The sequence below is a fragment of the Hyla sarda genome, chromosome 7 (assembly GCF_029499605.1).
Source record: "Hyla sarda isolate aHylSar1 chromosome 7, aHylSar1.hap1, whole genome shotgun sequence".
Taxonomy (NCBI): Eukaryota; Metazoa; Chordata; class Amphibia; order Anura; family Hylidae; genus Hyla; species Hyla sarda.
This window is the reverse complement of record NC_079195.1, coordinates 152,948,587-152,969,644: the sequence shown is the minus strand read 5'-3', so window position 1 is coordinate 152,969,644 and position 21,058 is coordinate 152,948,587. Positions and strand designations below refer to the sequence as shown.

Below are 21,058 nucleotides of genomic sequence, written 5' to 3'. Positions count from 1 at the left end.
GCAACCACCGGCGGGATCGCCGTGGCAACGCGTGCCTCCTGGTGCGACTGGGACATCGCCAACGAGACCGATTTTGAGATATTTTCATTCATTGATGCCATGGCAGACGCCAGCGCTGAATGCACAGATGTATTAACTAGACGCTGAATTTGATCAGCCGACATGAACTCAGATTCATGTTGCACAGCGGGGCCATCCCCCATGGTCATATCTGACTTTTCAGTCATAATTAATATAACTCCAGTACAGAAAGAAAGCACTGTGGCTAACAAGCAGGGCTGTGGAGAGAAGAGAACACAGGGAAAATCTGTTAAATAACAGTAAGACACTTAATATATAAAATACAGTAAAATACTAACAGTGTATGACATGAAGGACTGCGCCCCTGATTTCAGAGGGAGAGAGGGGTCGGTAGATAGCTAACACCCTAAGCCCCTGAATCCCACAAGTTGAGTGTGGAAGGAGGAGGGGGGGGGAGGGGAATATCGGGGTGCGCAGGGAACAGTGTTTAATGCGATAATACACTAACGAGGAAGCCCCGTCCCTATCACTCCACCGGAGCCCGTATCACCAGCTCCAGGAGAATAACAGGGCGAACGCAGCAATCGCAGGGTATGCGATCGCACGTCCCGCCGCGAATCTCGCGAGAGAACGCGCAATCGCGAGACCTACGGAGCGCGCGCAGCACTGAGGAAGAAGGAGGGCGGAGCGCGATCCCCGAGGACAACTATCTACGTCACCGGAATGGCGGCCAGCCAGCCGGCGGTGTACAGGGTAATACAAGAGTCCCCCAACTATAGCTAAAGAGGTAAGTGGGGGAAAGTGGGTAACAGTGTATATATACACTAACTGTAAAATGTAAGAAATAAAAGGAAACAGACAAGGAGACCGGTGTATGTAGTATCTACACCGGCTTCCACTGAGAAATAAATCCTGAAGTACTAAACGCCCTCAGGGTCCAACTATTATAAAGGGAGAAAATACCAGGGAGAAAATAGAACCCAGTACATAGTAAGCAGTGGGTATCTAAGATATCCCACTACCACGTTCACTATAGTGTATAAGAGCAAAATACTTATCTGTTGAATCCAGCTATTGAGCAGAAAGAAAGAGGAGGAGGCGGGTCTGAAGACAGTTTATATAGAGTGAGCATGGAGTGTGATTGGTGGAAGGTCCTAGGAGGGGTTCCTAGGTTGCTAAGTGACGTGCATCCTTCTTTTTTCTTCTATATGTTTAGTTGAACTGCATTCTTTCTGCTATTGAGTTTAATAAAGAAGGATAATGCATTCTGATATGAGCCTCCTGTCTGTCATAAAATCATAAATGTGGGCCATAGTGATTAGTACTGGGACAGTTTTCATGGGCTGCAGAATGTTATGGTATTATAATTATAGGGCACAATTTATGGCAGTATTTTATTCAGAGGTGCAGTGTGTGGTAGTATTATTTTCAAGGGGCACAGTGTGTGGCAGTATTATATTTAGAGGATGTGGAAGCATTATACGAAGGGTACAGTGTATGGCATTATTATATTCAGAGGGCACATTGTAACATAGTAACATAGTTTGTAAGGTTGAGACTAGTCCGTCAAGTTCAACCTAAAACCCTACTGTGTTGATCCAGAGGAAGGCAAACCCCCACCCCATGAGGCTGATGCCAATTGCCCCATGACAGAGGTCAAATTCCTTCCCGACCCCAATATGGCGATCAGAATAAATTCCTGGATCAATGTTCTATCCCCATAAATCTAGTATCCATAACATGTAATATTATATTTTTCCAGAAAAAAACATCCAGGCCCCCCTTGAACTTGTTTATTGAGTCAGACATCACAACATCATGTGGCAGAGTTCCATCGTCTTACTAGAGAACAGCGGATTTTTGAAGAATTCGATTCGGACGATTTGCTGAATTAAAAAAAAAAAAAAAAAAACTATTCGATCCGAATAAACTCTCTGCAAATTTTTATTAGTAATGTATTTTAACCCCTTAAGGACAATGGACGTACTCCTACGCCCCCGTTTCCGAGTCCTTAAGGATCGAGGACGTAGGAGTACGTCCTGTCCTTTCCCGGACCCCCGCTGCTAGCCGGAGGGGAGCCGGTGCCCGATGCCTGTTGAAATCGTTCAGCAGGCATTGCGGCATATCGCCCAGGGGGGTCATTATGTCCCCCCCATGTTGGCGATGGCCGCAGATCGCTGGACAATTCAGTCCAGTGATCTGCGGCGATTCCGGGTCAATCGGGTCTCCAGTGACCCGGTATTACTGGCTGATCGGGGCCGTCAGAGACGGCCCCGAACAGCCAGAGCCTGCAGGGGTGAAGTGGCACTGGTGCCACCTCACGATCGCCCTGATTCCTTGGCCGGATTACCGGCCAACCAATCAGGGCGCCTGCTGCGGGTGTCACTCCCGCACTCGCTCCGCCCCTCTTCCGGAGGACGTGAGCTGGTGCGGGACGTGCACCCCTGGTGCTGGGGACCCCGATCCCCGGCGTTAATGTTGGGATCGGGGCCCCAAGAGCGACGACTGCGGCGGCGGCGGCGGGACTGACCTGTGCGGCGATCAAGCAGCAGCAGGAGGTGAGTGACAGCCTCCTGCTGTTGCTTAGCAACAGCTCCCAGCATGCAAAAAGGGCATGCTGGGAGCTGTAGTTATGCAACAGGAGGAGGCAGACCACCACAACTCCCAGCATGCACTTATGGGCATGCTGGGACTTATGGTTTTGCAACAGCTGGAGGCACATTCTTTCTATGGAAAAGTGTACCTTCAGCTGTTGTGTATTTACAACTCCCAGCTTGCACAAACAGCTTAAGTGCATGCTGGGAGTTGTAGTGGTGCATCTGCTGGTTGCATAGCTACAACTCCCAGCATGCCCGTTGGCTGTCGGTGACTGCTGAGAGTTGTAGTTTTGCAACAGCTGAAGGCACACTGAGTTAAGTAGCAAACCAGTGTGTCTCCAGCTGTTGCATAACTACAATCCCCAGCATCCCCAGCCAAAGTTGTATGCCTCCCGCTGTTGCATAACTACAACACCCAGCATGCCCTTCCGCTGTCCGTACATGCTGGGGGTTGTAGCTTTTGCAACAGCTGAAGGCACACTGGTTGCAAAACACTGAGTTTGTTGCCAAACTCGGTGTTTCACAACCTGTGTGTCTCCAGCTGTTGCAAAACTACAACTCCCAGCATGCACTGATAGACCGTACATGCTGGGAGTTGTAGTTTTGCATCAGCTGGATGTTCCCCCCCCCCCCCAATGTGAATGTACAGGGTACACTCACATGGGCGGAGGATTACAGTAAGTATCCGGCTGCAAGTTTGAGCTGCAACAAATTTTCTGCTGCAGCTCAAGCTGCCAGCGAGAAACTACTGTGAACCCCCCGCCCGTGCGACTGTACCCTAAAAACACTACACTACACCAACACAAAATAAAATAAAAAGTAAAAAACACTACATATACACATACCCCTACACAGCCCCCCTCCCCTCCCCAATAAAAATGAAAAACGTCTGGTACGCCACCGTTTCCAAAACGGAGCCTCAAGCTGTTGCAAAACTACAACTCCCAGCATGCACTTATAGACCCTACATGCTGGGAGTTGTAGTTTTGCAACAGCTGCATGTTCCCCCCCCCCCCAATGTGAACGTACAGGGCACACTCACATGGGCGGAGGATTACAGTAAGTATCCGGCTGCAAGTTTGAGCTGAGGCAAATTTTCTGCCGCTGCTCAAACTGCCAGCGAGAAACTACTGTGAACCCCCCCGCCCGTGCGACTGTACCCTAAAAACACTACACTACACTAACACAAAATAAAATAAAAAGTTAAAAACACTACATATACACATACCCCTACACAGCCCCCCTCCCCTCCCCAATAAAAATGAAAAACGTCTGGTACGCCACTGTTTCCAAAACGGAGCCTCCAGCTGTTGCAAAACAACTCCCTGGTTGAACTTGATGGACATATGTCTTTTTTCGACCGTACTAACTATGTAACTATGTAACTACTCCCAGTATTACCAGACAGAAACTGACTGTCCAGGCATGCTGGGACTTTTACAACAGCTGGAGGCACCCTATTTGGGAATCACTGGCGTAGAATACCCCTATGTCCACCCCTATGCAAGTCCCTAATTCAGGCCTCAAATGCGCATGGCGCTCTCACTTTGGAGCCCTGTCGTATTTCAAGGCAACAGTTTAGGGTCACATATGGGGTATCGCCGTACTCGGGAGAAATTGTGTTACAAATTATGGGGGGTATATTCTGCTATTACCCTTTTTAAAAATCTAAAATTTTTGAGAAACCAACATTTTAGGTAAAATTTTTTTTTTTTTTTTTTTTTTTACATATGCAAAAGTTGTGAATCACCTGTGGGGTATTAAGGTTCACATTGCCCCTTGTTACGTTCCCCGAGGGGTCTAGTTTCCAAAATGGTATGCCATGTGTTTTTTTTTTTTTGCTGTCCTGGCACCATAGGGGCTTCCTAAATGCGGCATGCCCCCAGAGCAAAATTTGCTTTCAAAAAGCCAAATGTGACTCCTTCTCTTCTGAGACCTGTAGTGCGCCAGCAGAGCACTTCTCACCCCCATATGGGGTGTTTTCTGAATCGGGAGAAATTGGGCTTAAAATTTTGGGGGGTATTTTCTGCTATTATCCTTTTTAAAAATGTAACATTTTTGGGAAACCAAGCATTTTAGGTAAAACATTTTTTTTTTTTTTTTTACATATGCAAAAGTCGTGAATCACCTGTGGGGTATTAAGGTTCACTTTACCCCTTGTTACGTTCCCTGAGGGGTCTAGTTTCCAAAATGGTATGCCATGTGTTTTTTTTTTGCTGTCCTGGCACCATAGGGGCTTCCTAAAGGTGACATGCCCCCCAAAAACCATTTGACGCTCCTTCCCTTCTGAGCCCTCTACTGCGCCCGCCGAACAATTAACATAGACATATGAGGTATGTGCTTACTCGAGAGAAATTGGGTTTCAAATACAAGTAAAAATTTTCTCCTTTTTACCCCTTGCAAAAATTCAAAAATTGGGTCTACAAGAACATGCGAGTGTAAAAAAATGAAGATTGTGAATTTTCTCCTTCACTTTTCTGCTATTCCTGTGAAACACCTAAAGTAATACACTTATTGAATGTCATTTTGAATACTTTGGGGGGTGTAGTTTTTATAATGGGGTCATTTATGGGGTATTTCTAATATGAAGACCCTTCAAATCCACTTCAAACCTGAACTGGTCCATGAAAAATAGCGAGTTTGAAAATTTTGTGAAAAATTTCCAAATTGCTGCTGAACTTTGAAGCCCTCTGGTGTCTTCCAAAAGTAAAAACTCATAAATTTTATGATGCAAACATAAAGTAGACATATTGTATATGTGAACCCAAAAATGTTTTATTTTGAATATCCATTTTCCTTACAAGCAGAGAGCTTCAAAGTTAGAAAAATGCAAAATTTTCATTTTTTTCATCAAATTTGGGGATTTTTCACCAAGAAAGGATGCAAGTTACCATAAAATTTTACCACTAAGTTAAAGTAGAATATGTCACGAAAAAACAATCTCGGAATCAGAATGATAACTAAAAGCATTCCAGAGTTATTAATGTTTAAAGTGACAGTGGTCAGAATTGCAAAAAACGCTCTGGTCCTTAAGGTGTAAAATGGCCTGGTCCTTAAGGGGTTAATAACGTGTTTAATAAAGTGTGTGTGTGTGTTTTAACTTTTTAATTTTTCTATTTTTTGTTAAATTTTTAAGATAGTACTTCTACTCCCAGCATGGAACAGACTGTTCCATGATGGGAGTAGTAGTACCTGTGCTAATAGACAGATCGCCCCGGCTGTCACTTCTGATACATGCTGTGATCATCCTGTATAATGTATAGATGCGGGCGGCTTTCTCGCATCTAGATAGGACGATCGTATCGGGTGTCAGGAGTGACACCTGCTGTGAACTGTCCTCAACTGCCGGTACTACTGCTCCCAACATGGAGCACACTCTGCTGTATATTGTATAGATGCGGGCGGCTGGACGCCCATTATTCATATTTCCCACAGAGAGCTGTGATTGGCTGGAACCATCTGGCCGGCCAGAGTATGGTGCAGAGATTCGAGTGCAGGAGAAAGCCGCTCCATCTCTGTAATAGAAAGGACAATCGCATCGGGTGTCAGGAGTGACACCTGCTGTGATCTGTCTATTAGTACAGGTACTACAGCTCCCATCATGGAACAGTCTGTTCCATTCTGGGAGTAGTAGCACATGCACTTGAAAGCAGGAGATCTGGAAGGTAGAGGTGGATGTAATCCCGGTGCAGGATCTCCATGGCTTCAAAGGGTGTACATACCACGTACATTTTAGAGCGGACTTTGGAACTGTAGATTAAAGGGAAAACCCCATCTATAACGGATTTGAGCTTTTTGCAGGGCCAGAGTAATCGGCCTCTTGTTACATCTCTGTTTCAAAGTGGAGGGGGCTAGATCTGCATAGAGGTGTACAGATGTAGGGAGACCTGGAAGGGGAGATACATTACGAGATGCTTGCAGAATTTTGTCTCTCATCTCCGTGTAGTGCATACAGAGGACAACGTCCCTAGGGATATCTGGTCCCTTGGGCCGGTCTAACCCCCTATAAATATGGTCCAAGCGTAAAAGGGTAACCTCCACTTGAGGAAGGAGATGGGAGAACAGGTCCAGGGCCGCGGCCGAGAGATCTGTAATGGTTTCAGGCAGACCACGTATGCTGATGTTAGCTCTACGCAATCTGTTCTCCAAATCCTCAATCTTAAGCTTGAGTAGTTCCATACACTCAGCATGGTCGGCAATAGTAGTGCGTTCGCCAGTTCATCAGCTCTCAGTTCATGTCGGAGACCCTCTGTGCCAAATCCCCCACCTGCTTTGTGAATTCAACGACGGCCTGCCCCAGCTCAGCTTTAACCCCTTAAGGACCACGGATTTTTGCGTTTTTGCACTTTTGTTTTTCCTCCTCACCTTTTAAAAATCATAACCCTTTCAATTTTGCACCTAAAAATCCATATGATGGCTTTTTTTTTGCGCCACCAATTCTACTTTGCAGTGACATCAGTCATTTTATGGCGAAACGGGGAAAAAAATCATTGTGCGACGAAATTGAAGAAAAAACGTCATTTTGTAATTTTGGGGACTTCCGTTTCTACGCAGTACATTTTTCGGTAAAAATGACACCTTATCTTTATTCTGTAGGTCCATACGGTTAAAATGATACCCTACTTATATAGGTTTGATTTTGTCGGACTTCTGGAAAATTAATACGTTTAAAATTGTCATCTTCTGACCTATAACTTTTTTATTTTTCCGTGTATGGGGCGGTATGAGGGCTCATTTTTTGCGCCATGATCTGAAGTTTTTAACGGTACCATTTTTGCATTGATAGGACTTATTGATCGCTTTTTATTCATTTTGAAATTATATAAAAAGTTACCAAAAATGCACTATTTTGGACTTTGGAATTTTTGTGTGCGCACGCCATTGACCGAGCGGTTTAATTAATTATATATTTTTATAATTCGTACATTTCCGCACGCGGTGATACCATATATGTTTATTTTTATTTTTATTTACACTGTTTTTTTTTTTTAAATTGGAAAAGGGGGGTGATTCAAACTTTTAATAGGGGAGGAGTTAAATGATCTTTATTCACTTTTTTTTTCACTTTTTTTTTTGCTGTGTTATAGGTACCATAGGGACCGATAACACTGCACACACTGATCTCCTATGCTGATCACTAGTTTCTCATAAGAAACCAGTGATCAACGATTCTGCCGCATGACTGCTCATGCCTGGATCTCAGGCACTGAGCAGTCATTCGGCGATCGGACAGCGAGGAGGCAGGTAGGGGCCCTCCCGCTGTCCTGTCAGCTGTTCGGGATGCCGCGATTAGCCGCGGCTATCCCGAACAGCCCGACTGAGCTAGCTGGCAACTTTCACTTTTAGCTCCGCGGCTCAGCTCTGTGCGCGCGGCCAAAGGTTTAATAGCGCTATTAGAGGCTGGTTCCGGCTTCACTATGACACCGGGCCCGCCGTGATACGACGCTGGGTTACTTTTTAACCCTGCGTTATATCAGGAGAGCAGGACCAAGGACGTACCGGTACGTCCTTGGTCCTTAAGGGGTTAAAATTGTCATCTTCTGATCCCTATAATTTTTTTTCCCCACAGATGGGGCGCTATGAGGGCTCATTTTTTGCGCCATGATCTGAAGTTTTTAGCGGTACCATTTTTGTATTGGTCGGACTTTTTGATCGCTTTTTATTCATTTTTTCATGAAAGAAAAAGCGACCAAAAATACGTTATTTTGGAATTTGGAATTTTTTTGCGCGTACGCCATTGATTGTGCGGTTAAATTAATGATATATTTTCATAGTTCGGACATTTACACACGCGGCGATACCACATATGTTTATATTTATTTTTGTTTACATGGTGTTTTTTTATGGGAAAAGGGGGGTGATTTGAACTTTTATTAAGGAAAGGGTTAAATCACATTTCTTAACTTTTTTTTACACTTTTTTTTTGCAGTGTTATAGGCCTGAATCTCAGGCTTGGAGCAATCGCCGAGGGGACATGCCGGAGGCTGGTAAGAGGACCTTCGCTCGTGTCCCAGCTGATCGGGACACCGCATTTTCACTGCGGTGGTCCCGATCAGCCCCGCTGAGCAGCCAGGAAGGTTTTACTTTCGGTTTAGACGCGGCGTTCAACTTTGAACGCCGCGTCTAAAGGGTTAATAGCTAGGGATTGACCGATATTGTTTTTTTAGGGCCGATACCGATAATCGGTGGAGATTAGGGCCGATAGCCAATAACTTATAACGATATTCCGGTATAAGTTATCGGCTATTTAACCCCCCCGCGACAACGCTGCAGATCATTGACTTAAAGCGGGCGCTTTAAATCGATGCACTGCAGTGGCTTTTGCGGTGCCATAGGCCGCCGCCGCCACCCGCTTCTCTCCCCCTGCCTGTCCGGGAGTCCTCCTGAGTCCTATCACCGCTCCTCCCACCTCCACGCCGCGCCCCCCACCACCGCGGCGCACCGCCCCAGCCCCATTGCCTCCCCCATCCCTGGTTTTATAATTACCTGTTCCCGGGCTCGGGGTCCACTCTACATCTGGCTCCAGTGGCGTCCTCCTGAGCTGTCACTGTGCGCACTGACGGTGATGCCACATCGCGCACGTCACTCATCATTGCGCACAGCGTAACGCAGGACGCAGCAGGAGCCAGAAGTACCGTGGGACCCGGGAACAGGTAATTAAACCTGAGATGGGGAGGTAAAACCGGGGATGGGGGAGACAATGGGGCCGGGGGGGGGCGGCGGGTTGTGGGGGGGGCTTTCGCAGTGTGGTGGGGGCGGTGCGGGGGGCGGGGCATTGCCGATACCGATAATGCCCAAAATCGTGATTATCGGCCGATAATATCGGCCAAACCGCGCGCTATTAGCCCCCGACCCGATATGACGCGGGTGACCCCGCGTTATATCGCGGGAGCCGGCCAAGCACGTAAATATACGTCCTTGGTCGTTAAGGGGTTAAACATCAGTTAGATGGAGCGGTATAGTTCAGCCGGAGTTATCGGATCAGCTGATAAGAAGCAGTGCAGAGTCTATGTCGTCCTCATCAGGGGCTGTCGGGCTCGGCATGCGTGAGGGAGTCGGAGCCATGTTAGACTTTGGGCCCGTTCTGAATATCTCAGGAACCCCCTGGCTTGCTCTTCTCCATCTCAGAAGGTTCAGCAAGGTATTAGGAGAGGTTTTACTGCTATGGAACTGATTTAACAGTGCCTGCCTAAGGAATTTAAATCCTTGCAGGTGGCCAGTCCTTCCTAGTGAGCTGCGCGCATGTGCCCCCCACAATGAGAAGATTTAGCTGGAACAAGTAATGGCTGTCTGTACCAGCTGAATTAGAGAAGTAAAGGTTATAGAGACGATGTCAAGTATTGTTGTCCCATCAGAGCTGTGGTGATTTCTTTCAATATATATCTTCCTCAGTATTATATGGCTAAAACAATTATGTAGTAGGGCAGGGGGGGTTGGAGTGGTGGTGGGAGGGAGGGGTAACACCATATTTTGCTGCATCGGGTGACACCAACCCTAGTAACGCCACTGAGTTCAAGCGATACTGCAGTCGCCACAGCCGCCTGCAGACTCCTGCAGCCAGGGGGAGGGAACTACTACTCCCTTCATGAAAGGAAAAAAGGATTTACCAATTTTGCATATGGTATTGTTAGTTTTTTATTTCCAGTTTCGGGGGACAAAAATTGATAGAGAACCACATAGCAAAATTGTGATGTGGCTGTAGCCTTAGGCTAGGTTTCTACATAGGTTTTTTTTTTTCTAGCAATTTTGAAAAAAACACCTCTGAAGTTTTTGAGCCAAAGCCAGATGTATATTTAAAAGGAATGGGAAATATAAAGGAAGGACTTATACTTCGCCTTCCTACTGGATCCACTTCTGATGTTGGCTCAAAAACTGCAGTTGCAGTTTTTCTAAAAAGTTCAGAAAAAAAGTGTAGAAACCAACCCTTTTAAAGGAATATTCCTACAATCCTGTTCCTAGGTGATAGCCCACCCCCTACTGTTATATTCTAATAAGTACTATGAATTTGGGGGACTCTGTGTGGCAGGATGTGAGCTGCACTGCTCCGCCCCCTCCCGGGCTCCTCCTCCTTCCCCCACCTCCCTCTCCCCTCTTTGGGCGTACAACCACCCTCCTACCAGCAGGGGAAGGAGGGGACTTGCAGATGACAGGCTGTGCCCGGCTCCCGGAGACGCCGGCGAAGAGGACAGATGTGATTTTATGATTTCCTGTTTGCTTTCCACCTTATCCATGAGCAGAGGCATACTAAGACTGGGCAATCGCACTAAACTGCAATGCCTTTTCAAAGTCAATATATATATATACGTATATTGGAGGTCGGACTGAAATATATTAGACCTCGGCAGCTTTCAAACTGTATATGACAATGCTACCTCAATCTTGCCGACTGAGGAACAACTTTCTATATCTGACCCAACTAATATAGATCAAATTAGGGAAGCAGTACGGTAGGCAGAATGGGGCCAAAAAAAAAGTTGTAATGTCCCCATCCCACAGGGATAAATCCATGTCGGGGAAAATTGATAAATATATTGGTTCGCCGGGGAGTGGAGTAAAGCCCAAGGATAATAAGGAGAAGAAAGATCTCTCCTTCATAGACTCTAAGAGACTTTCAGGTGTTGCAGATAAAGTATGTTTTGGGGAGGAGGAGACAGCGGAGTTGGAAAAGAATAAAAATATCCTAGCCCATATACTGAAAGAGACACAGCTTTGCAATGCGGGTCTGAAGGACTTAAAAATACAAGTTGGTGGCCTATCTACGGATATTATGCTGATCAGGGAGGATATGAATACTTTACCAGAGTGGGGGAGAAAGAGAAAGCTATCCCTGATATTAACCAGGACCTGACTAAACTTAAACATGAGGTGGCGGGGGCAAAACAGGAAATGTATCTTCTAAGGCAGAAGCTGACAGAGTGAGAGGATCGATCAAGGAGGTCAAATATCCATATTTTAGGCCTTCTGGAGGGCACTGAGGAGTCCGACCCGTTGGAGTTTATTCAGAAATGGCTGCTGGACATGGCTGCCATTGAGAGGGCTCATCGGATTCCAGGAAAGCCCCTTCCCCCGGGGGCCCCTCCCCGAACATTCTTAACAAAAGTGCTCCTATCATCCGATAGGGATAAAATCCTAAGAGGAGTAAGATCTATACCTGACCTCAACTGTAACAGTTTTAAAGTTTCCTTGTTCCCAGACTTTTCAAGAGACACTCAAATAAAGCAGGCGGGATTCAGAAGTGTTAAGAAGCGACTAGATGAAGCAAATATTACGTTTTCACTATTGTTCCCTACTAAACTTAGGGTGGCATTTAAAGATAAGATATAATTTTTCTATGATAGCGCTTCGGCGGCACAATGGTTAGATCAACAGGGAATTGATTAATTTATACGGTTACTGTTATGTGATCTAGCCAGTTGTTTCATTTATATATTCCATGTCAATTATGTTCTTGTGGGGGGGGGTTTGGTTTGTGGGGAGTGAGGAGCGGGCTGGAAGGATGGTCAACAGTCATGGAGATAGGGGCGCTATGTCTGAGACAGATTGGGGAGATGGGTTGAGGGGAGGACATCGGGAGGGGGAGTTGGCTTTATTTATTTTTTCCGGTTCTTCTTCCTTCTTATTATTCTTCTTCCTTCTTCTTCCTTCTTCTTCTTCCTTCTTCTTCTTCCTTCTCTTCTTCCTCCTCTTCTTCTTCCTCCTCCTCCTCCTCCTCTCTCCCCCGCGCTCCGTTGCTATGGGCTTGGGAGATGGGGTCAAGAGATTTGCAGTATTTCAACAGATATCCAGACATCTACCAGTGATAGTGGGGCTCACCAAGACGCATTTTTCCAAAGAGTCTTGCGGCCTACAACTGCACACGTTATATTCCTCATATTCAAGGGGGGTCTCATTGTTTATCCACAGACAAATTTTGTTCATACTGGGTAGGAAGTGTATAGACCAGTTTGGTAGATATATCTTCATACAAGAAGTACTGGAACATGTCTAAGTTATTATTGCATCGTTTATATCCCCCCCCCCCTCTTTTTCCCCCAGATGTCCTCGTTGCACTTCTAGAATTTGTCGGAGCAAGACATGAGGTACCGTTATTCCTTTATGGGAGATTTTAATTCAGTAATGAACATAGAGCTAGAAAGATCTGCCGGGGCATCTTATAGGTCCTCCTGCAACACACAGCTCTCGAAATTTATTGCGGAGGTGCGGTGGATTTACATCTGGAGAGAAAGGGAAGGATTTATGTGCTTTAATAGGGCAAATAAATCTGCCTCGAGAATTAACGTGTATGAGTAACTTGTCAGGTAGTAAGCTGGCGATTAAAGATGAAAAATGAGCCTCAATCAATATCTGACCATGTAATCCAACTCTTAGAGGTGAACCTGGGTGGTAGCAAGCCTACTGGCAATAGAAGCTTTAGGTTTAACCCCCATTGGCTAACCATAATGGATAGAGATGAGGTGGTAGAGATAACCCAGTTCTGGAGGATGAATGTAGGATCTGCAAGTACAATTGTGGTTTGGGACACTCTTAAAGCCTATATGAGGGGGGGGGGGGCTTGTTAAAAGAAATAACATATTTAAAAAGGGCGTTTAGAGCAAGGGAAACTTTGTTGTTGGAAAAGGTGGAGTCCCAAATGAAGGAAAGTGAAGAAATGTGTATATCCAGCTCCTGATGGAAAAAAATGGGTAAAACTTAGCGTTTAATTAACCATATTAAAAACTGGTAGCCACGTCAGTGGCAAGTGACATGTCACTTGATAAAAACGAGTGGAACGACATGTCACTTGCCACTGACGTGGCTACCAGTTTTTAATATGGTTCATTAAACACTGAGTTTTACCATTTTTTTTCCATCGGGAGCTGGATTTACACATTTCTTTACTTTCTGTTATCACGAGGAGAAGCGGCTCCATTGTTCCGTGCTTCCGGATTCTATGCTGTGGTGTCTATTCTATAAGAAGATTGTGGTGAGCTGATCTATTTTTCTCCTACTTGTACCCAAATGAAGGAGTATGAAAATTTTAAGAATATGGGAATTTTCTCCAGCTTAATACTGCACAAGAGGAATTGGCTAGTTACCAGGAGGAAAGGGCACAGAATCGGTTGTTCTTCCTGGGACAGAGACAATTTGCAGAGAAAGGAAAGGCCTCGGTGCTTTTGGCTACAGTAATAAAAGCTCAAGGGGAGAGATCAGGGGTAAATAGTATTATGTAACAAATGGGACAGGTAATTAATGATCCCCAACAAATACAACAAACTGTAGTCTCTTTTTTTTCTTCAAAATTGTATACCTCGGAGCTGCAGGCATCAGAGGAAGAGATTAATAAATATTTAGATCAAATTAGACTCCCCAAAATGACAGTCTGAGAGAGTATTTATGAATCTACCCATTACATTAGAAGAAATAGCAAGGGTTATTAGATCTTCCCCCTCAGGTTCAGCGGCTGAACCAGATGGTCATCCGTTTAAACTGTATAAAAGATTTGTAGAGGTCCTCGCGCCTTTATTGTGGGAGACATTCAGAGAAGCTACCTGTGATGAAAAGTTACCATCCTCTATGTTGGAAGCTCAAATGGTTTTGATCCTTAAAAAGAAAAAAGACCCCCTTAAGGTGGACAATTATAGGCCAATATCCTTGTTGAATGTAGATGTCAAGATTTTTACGAAAGTCTTGGCAAACAGATTAAAGCGAGTAGTTAGCAGGTTGGTACATACAGATAAGACGGGATTTGTGCCCGTTAGGCGGCTTTTTGACAATCTTGAACAAACGTTTATTAATAAACAGTCTGGTACGGGGACCTCCGCTCCATCCTGTCACTGGATGCCACAAAGTCGTTCGACGGGGTGGAGTGAAGGTTCCTCTGGGTTTTGTTGAGGAAGTTTGGCTTTGGCCCAGGGTATGTCGATATGATTAAGTTGCTGTACCCTCAACTGTTGCTGGGGAAGGATTTAATGATGCCCTTTGAGCTTTGTAGAGGTACCCAGCAGGGATGTCCTCTCTCCCCTTTCTTTTCTTCCTCTATGTTGAGCCACTGGCTGTGAAACTAAGGGATATGGTGGAATTTAGGGGTTTAGGAGTCGAGGGGAGGAAGACAAGATTGCATTATATGCTGATGATCTGCTTTTTATATATGCAGGATCCGGTGAGAGTCGTTCCAGGGTTGAAACAAGTTTTTCAAGAGTTTGGTTAGAGGTCGGGACTGGAAATAAATTGGAGGAAATCATATGCACTTCCCATAGACTATAGATTAGAGCAATCGGAGTTGGGAAAGCAAGTGGTGGGAGAATCGGGTTCCCTCGAATATCTAGGAATTAAAGTAAAGGCTGATCCTTTAGATTACTTTAAAGATAATTTAAAACCCTTGCTGAATAAACTGGAAAAAAAAATGGAAATTTGGAATAGGCTGCTGTTGAATATGGCCGATCGGATGGCGGTACTGAAGTTGGTGGTTCTGCCCCAAGTTCTTTTTTTCTTGAATGCTCCCCTATTTGTATAGTTGATAAATGGTTTATCCGAATTGAAAGATTCATTAATACATTTTTGTGGGGAAGGAAAAGAGCAAGATTAAAATACTTGGAATTGGTAGCCCCTAACGAAGAAGGAGGATGTGCCTTGGCATCCTTTCAGCTATGTTTTATAGCCCGAATATTATCTGTCATAAAAGAGAGGAAATTGGAATGGGTGGGGAAACTAAATGTAATAAATAGGGACATAGAGGGGAATCTAGGAATATTATTGGATACCATCCTTCTTCTATGCTAATATGTTGATTAAGGGGTAGAAATACCTTAAAATAATAATCTGTAAGATAATAGGGGGTATGAAATTCACCCCTATTTGGCACAACCCAAAAATAAGTGAATTTTTGACTGTTCCCGACCCGGTGTTTTGGGAAGTTAGAGGAATTAGGGAAATCGGGCATATATTGGGTGAATGGTTTGAAATTATTTAAAGAATTTCTGGAGGAATTTGGTTTACAAGAAATAGACAGATTTAGATTTTTTCAGATACAGAGCGCACCTAGATCCACTAAAGAATCGACTCTTTTCACAGGTAAACACCACACTATATTTGATGATTTAAGAACACTGGAAGATTCAGACAAGAAAAGTATGGTTAGATATTATAAAAATTTACAATTGAAAGTCATTAAAAACTTAAAAGAAAAATTTTAAAAGAAATGGGAAACTTCACTGGGATTAAACATGGAGGAACAATGGAACGCATCTCTAAGGAATGTAACAACTGTCTAAATAAATAATTCTTATAGATAAGGCCAATTAAAAATTTTGCACGTTGTATATTGCACTCCGATAAGTTTAAAGAAAATAGGTCACTGGAGAGAAGATAAGTATCCTGGATGTAGGGTAGAGGGAGCAGATTTTGTCAGATTTTGTCAGATTATGTGGTCATGTTCGGAGATCAATAAATTCTGGCAGGATATATTGGGTGAAATTAAATTAAGATTGCAGGTTGAGAACGAGTTTTCCACCCTACAGGTTTTATGGGGGATTCAGGAAGGCAGTCGTGAGCAAGGAGATCTTTTACAGAAACTTTTTTTTGCGCAAAGTTACTTATTTTGAGGGTCTGGATGTCCTCGAGGGTCCCAAGTAGTGGGCATTGGCATAATTTAGTGGATAAAATTATGAAATACAAAATACTATTGGGTAAGGGTTGGAAAAGAGAATATAGAGAGGACCAAATAAATAAATATGAGTCCTGGAAAAAAAATAACCTTTCCCCCCCTCTGGAGGAGTCAGATGTTCTCATGGGGCGCAGGTGGCTTGGATACTGGGAAATATACTGTAACAAATAAGAGAATTTAATGATTGGTTTCTTCTGTATTTATGTGTGCAATTGAAAATAAATATAAAAAAATAAATAAAATAAGTACTATGAATTTTCGTTAGTCAAGATAGCTCAAGGTTTTAACGCTCCAAAATACCCATGGTCCAAGTTTGTATATATGTATATAATATATATATATATATATATATATATATATATATATATATATATATACACCTGATGGTTCTCTTTGTCCTTGCTTGGCATGTGCAGTATGTTTACTCTACTCTTCTGTTGCAGACATTTTACTTTTTTAAGCAGTGAGACAATGCTTATCACCATCCTAACTGCACAAGATAGACTTGCAAATTCTGCTGTCTTCTTTGCTTTAAAAAACAAACAAAAACAAAAAAAACAGCTCAGATATCTGTGTGTGCTGCTTGCAGGTGTCACACATAGCCAAGCGATGCACATTCTGATACATAGGCCGGCATTTATCATTGTAGGTGTAAGTGAAGCATTTTTCTACACCTTTTTTTTTGTGTGCTGGTAATGTGTAGGAGCACCAAATTTATTTAATGGTCACAGAGCATTTGATACATTTTGTGCAGTTCACATTTTCTGAAATTTCTCTCTTCCCATACACCAAAAAGCTAAGCTAAGTCTGTGCTGGTGTAGTTTTAGCGACTTTTCAGTGGCTTTGCGCCTTTTCACAAAAAGGCGCAGTTAATAAAACCCTTCCATATCACGAGTATTACCAAAATCAGTGGATTGCAACTCAAAATCGGCAAAAATGTGTAAACCAAAAGGCGCAAATAAGCCCTGCTTGCGCCTTTTTTGCACCTTTTTGTAGACACAAAAAACTGTCTAAAGACAATGATAAATGTCGGCCATAATGCTGATCATCCACTGATTCACCAATTCAACATATATATGATCATATGCACATGTACGTTTGTTTCATGAGTGGTATGTAGGTGCCTGCAGCTGGGGGAGACAAAAAGTGCTTTTGGAAAGTTATAGGTTAACTGGTAGTATTGGCCAAAGCATTCTATGAAAGGCAGGATCATCCATTTATTTATTTATTTTTTTTGGTAGAAAAAAAGGGAAAATTCACAGAAGAAACCCCCTTTAATAACTCTGCCCTTATGAGTCTTCTCCGTGTTACCCCTTTACCTAGTGACAGATGTTTCCGCACTTTGTCCTTTATAATGTTGTTGATTTATTAGATTTATCTGCAAAGCCTCTTGCATCACTGACCTTTACATTTTGAAAGCTGGCCTTAGAGGGAATCTGTCAGCTGCAATTCATGTTCCAAACTGCAGACACTGTTAGCTGTTTGGGCAAGAAGACACAGGTTACCTTTCATATATATGTTTATGCTTCTGTAGCAAAGAAAGATACTTTTATTCTCTGATGCCAAGTATCAATGAGGTGTTCACAAGCCCCTGAAGTGCTGAGGGGTGGAATACCTCCTTGCTCCTCCTCCCAGGCACCATTGAAATTCATCAGAGCTAGGACTGGTCAGATATGTACCATTACTATTGATGGCAATGCAGTCCGTGCAGAATTCCGCAAAGAAGAATGAACCAGTCCACTGCAGAAATTCCTCAGTTTGAACAGGTCAATGGAAAACCCCTTCACACCAATGTAATCATTATGCAGCATAAGTTCTAAGCAGCAGGAATTCTGTAGTATGAATGTTCCCTTTCAGTAAAGGATTAGTGTATGTTCAATAAGTGGATTGTAAGACTATGAGAGATATACAAATAGGTAAAGGCTCACTCCGCTATCTTCAACCTAAATCTGAGCACAACAATGTCTCATAAATCCCTAAAGTGAGAAAAAAAATGGAAACAAGACAACCAAGACTATGGCTCAAAGATTTAAATGGACATATCTAAGATGTAAAAAACAGAGAGATTATTTTTACCAATATATCCAATTTATTCCAGTCTATATACTATGTGGTGTAGTTGTGTCACACAACTCGGGCCTCTTGTGAGTGTAGAACCAACTAATCCTATACACTAAATATAAAATATCTCACTGTGTCCTCGTGGTGTTTCACATGCCCAGTTTGTGCTTCCTGCTGGTAGTAGAATCAGCTGTAGATGGATCTGCAAATTGATTGTCTACTGGACCGGACAGAGCTAATAGCAGGTAAAAAGACAAAACAGACAGTTCATAGGAAATAAAAGCTCTTGCATTTTATCCGATGTGTTTCGGTCTCTTCTTCAGTGATGTATACAAATTGTCTTCTTGAAACGCATCTTATGACATAATACAAGAGATTTTATTCCCTGAACTTCCTATTTTATCTTTTTACCTGCTACACTGCTCAAAAAAAATAAAAGGAACACTTAAAGAACACAATGTAACTCAAAGTCAGTCACACTGTGAAATCACACTGTCCACTCAGCAAGCAACACTGATTGACAATCAATTTCACATGCTGTTGTGCAGATAGAACAGACAACAGGTGGAAATTATAGGCAATTAACAAGGCACTCCCAATAAAGGAGGGGTTCTACAGGTGGTGACCACAGACCACTTCTTAGTTCCTATGCTTCCTGGCTGATGTTCTGGTCACTTCTGAATGCTGGCGGTGCTTTCACTCTAGTGGTAGCATGAGACGGAGTCTACAACCCACACAAGTGGCTCAGGTAGTGCAGCTCATTCATGATGGTACATTATTGCAAGCTGTGGCAAGAAGGTTTGCTGTGTCTGTCAGCGTAGTGTCCAGAGCATGGAGGTGCTACCAGGGGACAGGCAAGTACATCAGGAGACGTGGAGGAGGCCGTAGGAGGGCAACAACCCAGCAGCAGGACCGCTACCTCTGCCTTTGTGCAAGGAGGAGCACTGCCAGAGACCTGCAAAATGACCTCCAGCAGGCCACAAATGTGCATGTGTCCACTCAAATGGTCAGAGCCGGTCGAGACATTTCTTTATTTCTCATGATAAATTAGTGGAACACCTTAGTTTACAAATTATTGAAAATATACCTAGCAACATACCAAATAGATATCAATATTTAATTAACAGGGAATCCTTTTGGATTTATAAATTGGCCACATTAATTCCGTCAGGACTGAACGAAATTGTTGAAAACGTTCAGTAAAAGAGTTTCTAGTATTTTTATATGTATTAAATTATTATTATCTCCACAGACTGTGCGGCATGATATATTAGATATATTTGGTTTGTGTCAGTGCATGTTCACATTAGTGTGCGTTTGGTAGGCGCCGGGTGCTCTATATAATCTGGGGCAACTCTATCCTACAATTATGTATGTATATATATATATATATATATGTGTATATGTATTTTTTAATATATATTTTTTTAATATATATATTTTTTTATATGATCTATATATATTTGTATCCTTGTTGCTTGCCCTTTATTTGTTGTTGATTGACATACTTTTTATTGTAATTTTGTAAAAATAATTTATCTGTTTAAACTTGTATGTAAAGGGTTAAATGCTTTGGGTATATAACCCTGCTTGTATCTGTGATTGCTATGCCTGAGGAAGCTGCGCTTGCGCAGTGAAACGCGTTGCATCTTGGCTGAATAAAGCTTTTTATACCTGAACCCTCCTACCTGAAGCCTCTTTGTTCCTGTCAGCGCCTGTGAATCCCTATCCCTTACGAAGTTCACTGGTTCCTACAAGCTTTTATGGGAAGGCTGCAGACAAACACAATAACCTTTGCTTCCGTACGTGCTAACCATTGTTGTGTATGTCGGTACACAACCAGAGACCATCTGTATCCCTGTCCCTGTCCGGCATTAGCATGTGTGATCCTCCACAGGGAGCGCCTCTGCTTTGTATTATTGAGCACATGTGACAGACTTGACAGATTCTGGAGACGCCGTGGAGAACGTTCGGCTGCCTGCAACATCCTCCAGCATGACCGGTTTGGCGGTGGGTCAGTAATGGTGTGGGATGTAATTTCTTTGGGGGGCCGCACAGCCCTCCATGTGCTTGCCAGAGGTAGCCTAACTGCCATTAGGTACTGAGATGAGATCCTCAGACCCCTTGTGAAGACCATATGCTGGTGCGGTTGGCCCTCGGTTCCTCCAAATGGAAGACAGTGCTATACTTCATGTGGCTGGAGTGTCAGCAGTTCCTGCAAGAGGAAGGCATTGATGCTATGGACTGGCCCACCAATTCCCCAGACCTGAATCCGATGAGCACATCTGGGACATTGTGTCTCGCTCCATCCACTAATGCCACATTGCACCACAGACTGTCCAGGAGCATGCCCAGGCATTTTAGGGAGGTTAAACAGGCACGTGAAGGCCATACACACTACTAAGCCTCATTTTTACTTCTTTTAAGAACATCACATCAAAGTTGTATCCGCCTGTAGTGGGGTTTTCCACTTTGATTTTGAGTGTGTCTCCATATCCAGACCTCCATGGGTTGATAAATTTGATTTCCCTTTATTTTTTTGAGCAGTGTATTAGCTCCGGTCCAGTGGACAATCCATTTGCAGATCCATCTACAGCAGTTTCTACTACCTGCAGGAAGCACAACCTGGGCATGTGAAATGCCAGTGGGCTGGGATCTCCACAAGCATCACATTGCAATATTGTGCTAACCCATATTTGACGGGAGAGTGAAATGGTACAAGGGAGATGTATCTTTT

At 43.6% G+C, this 21,058-nt stretch overlaps 1 protein-coding gene and 1 long non-coding RNA gene across 4 annotated transcripts in view; one reads left to right on the top strand and one right to left on the bottom strand.

Moving 5' to 3' along the window:
* LOC130282592 (uncharacterized) overlaps positions 1-21,058 on the bottom strand; it is a 140,835-nt gene that overhangs the window by 8,385 nt on the left and 111,392 nt on the right. For both annotated transcript variants that reach the window (XR_008846464.1, XR_008846465.1), the window contains exon 2: positions 17,664-17,738. This is a non-coding gene — a long non-coding RNA (uncharacterized LOC130282592). The remainder of the gene's footprint in view (positions 1-17,663; positions 17,739-21,058) is intronic.
* Positions 1-21,058, top strand: part of PRXL2A (peroxiredoxin like 2A) — a 125,830-nt gene that overhangs the window by 28,423 nt on the left and 76,349 nt on the right. Inside the window, exon 2 of one of the 2 annotated variants that reach the window (XM_056530961.1) lies at positions 12,654-12,697. The exons of the other annotated variant lie outside the window; for it this stretch is intronic. The gene's annotated coding sequence lies outside the window, so the exon portion shown is untranslated. The remainder of the gene's footprint in view (positions 1-12,653; positions 12,698-21,058) is intronic. 2 annotated transcript variants of the gene reach the window in all.